Source organism: Rhinopithecus bieti, unplaced genomic scaffold (genome assembly GCF_001698545.2).
Source record: "Rhinopithecus bieti isolate Rb0 unplaced genomic scaffold, ASM169854v2 scaffold_36315, whole genome shotgun sequence".
Lineage (NCBI taxonomy): Eukaryota > Metazoa > Chordata > Mammalia > Primates > Cercopithecidae > Rhinopithecus > Rhinopithecus bieti.
The window spans coordinates 1,477,260-1,479,566 of record NW_016815814.1 but is presented as its reverse complement, the minus strand read 5'-3'; positions in this window follow the sequence as shown (position 1 = coordinate 1,479,566).

Here is a 2,307-nt window from a genome sequence, read left to right as displayed (position 1 = left end):
TTGACAGTTATTTTCTTTGTAGCATTGTGAAGATATTACTAGATTGCCTTCTGGCACTTACTGTTGCTTCTGTGAAAACTGCTCCCAGTGTAATGTAATGTTTCTAATTTGTTTTTTTCACAGTAATATGCTGTTTTATTTCAGCCTGTTTTATTTACTAATTTTACTCTTCCTTATATATGTAATACCTTTGTTTATGTCTTTAAGTGTCTTAGACATCTTTACAGATGTCTTTTTCTCACTATTGTACTGTTCAAACCAAACAGTAAAATCTACTCTCACTATTGATTTGGTTAGTTGCCTTTCTTGACAATTAGATCTATTTAGACCCATTATAACTATTAGTTTTTAAATTACAAAATTTAAATCCTCTGTTTTTACAATATTTATCTGAAGCACATTCATGCTCTCTGTCTCTCTCTGTCTGTCTCTCTCTCTCTCTCTCTCTCTCTCTCGCTCTCCTTCTGTAACTCTTTTCTTATTTTCCAGGCAGCGTATACTATATCAAGCTCACCATGTCTAAAATAAAAATTGTTGCACTCCTTTCCCAAAGCTGTTCTTTTTTCTGAACATTGTTATTTCTGTTGACAATTTACCAGGTCTTTGGGCTACCCTTGAGTCATCGTTGATTCTTCTGTCAGTTTTCCTCTGTAAAGCCTCTCTCATTTGTATCTTTTTTTCCAATCCATCAGCCCAAGCTCTATTGCACATTCTTATTACTGCACAGTGTCCCTATCACAATGACCTTCATTAGTCAGAATATTGGCACTAACTACTCCAACAAGCAATGCCTAAATGTCAGTCCTTTCACAAAATAGACTTCTATTTCTCACTCACATAAAGTCCAAAGCAGATGATGCTTATGGTGGGTAACTCTCCTCCATGGAATGATTTGTGGATTCTAGCTTCCTTCTTACGTGGCTGCCATCTTCCCACATGTTTTTCCTGGCATCACTCAGCTGGCAGATGGAGGTTCAGACTGACAACATGGAGAAGTCACACCTGCTTTTAAATTTTGCTTTTAAAAAAAACAATTGATGATCTTTTGCATTTCATGCAGCTAGGCTTATATGTCTTTTTCATATGATTTATTTCAATACTTTTAGGCTTAGAAAATCCTTTTCATTGCCAAAATCAGATTAAAGTTTACCTATATTTTCTTCCAGTTTTTTATGGATTTCATATCATATATATTATTTACATTTATTTTAAAATTAATTTGGAATTAATTTTGTTTATGGTAGGATCTATTATGCATCAGCTTTTCCCACATAACTAAACCCTCATCCCAAGGCTATTTAAAGCCGAGTCTTTTTCCTCCCAATAGTAGTTTTTGAGCCCTGCTTGGGGTATGGCAGAAAATGGCATGGTAATGAATTAAAATACTTCTAATGTATGAGGGAGACAATGAGTAGTATCTTCAACTTACATATAGTTTTAATAAATCCACAAAAAAATAGTTGACACATAGAATTTTTTTTTCTTTTTGAGACAGAGTCTTGCTCTGTTGCCCAGGTTGGAGTGCAGTGGCAAGATCTCGGCTCACTGCAACCTCCACCTCCTGGGTGAAGCAATTCTCCTGCCTAAGCCTCCCAAGTAGCTGGGACTGCTGGCACACGCCACCACACCTGGCTAATTTTTGTATTTTTAGTAGAGATGGGGTTTCACCATGTTGGCCTGGCTGGTCTCTAACTCCTGACCTCAGGTGATCCACCCACCTTGGCCTCCCAAAGTGCTAGGATTACAGGCCTGAGCCGCCGCGCCTGGCCAGGTTTGTTGTTGTTGTTGTTGTTGTTGTTGTTGTTGTTGTTGTTTAATGGGCAAATGACCTGATTAGAAGGAGAGGAGCAATCATAGGAGGTGGTAAAGAGTTGAGGCCTCAGAAACATCCTACCTGGATTTGAATTCCAAGTTCCCTAATTTCTCACTGTGTGCCTCAGCAACCTCATTTGGAAAAAAGAATAACAAAATGCCTCCTCAAAGCATCAATGCGAACATTGAAAAGTTCACATACATAAAATATTTAGAATAATTGCTCACATAGAGTAAGCTCTCAATAAATTTATCTAATAATATTATCAATATTTATTACAAGTAAAATATACCAAACCTCATAAATTATTAGGGAATTATACATTTAAACAGCAGTATTAAATTAAAATGGAACTATAACATCTAAAAAATCCCCAATTATTATTTTTTAATCATTTCTAAATAAGGCATGGACTAAACAGGAAGTCACAGGGAAATTTTTAAAATATTTTTAATTCAATGGAAGTGAAAATACAATATATGAATATTTATGAG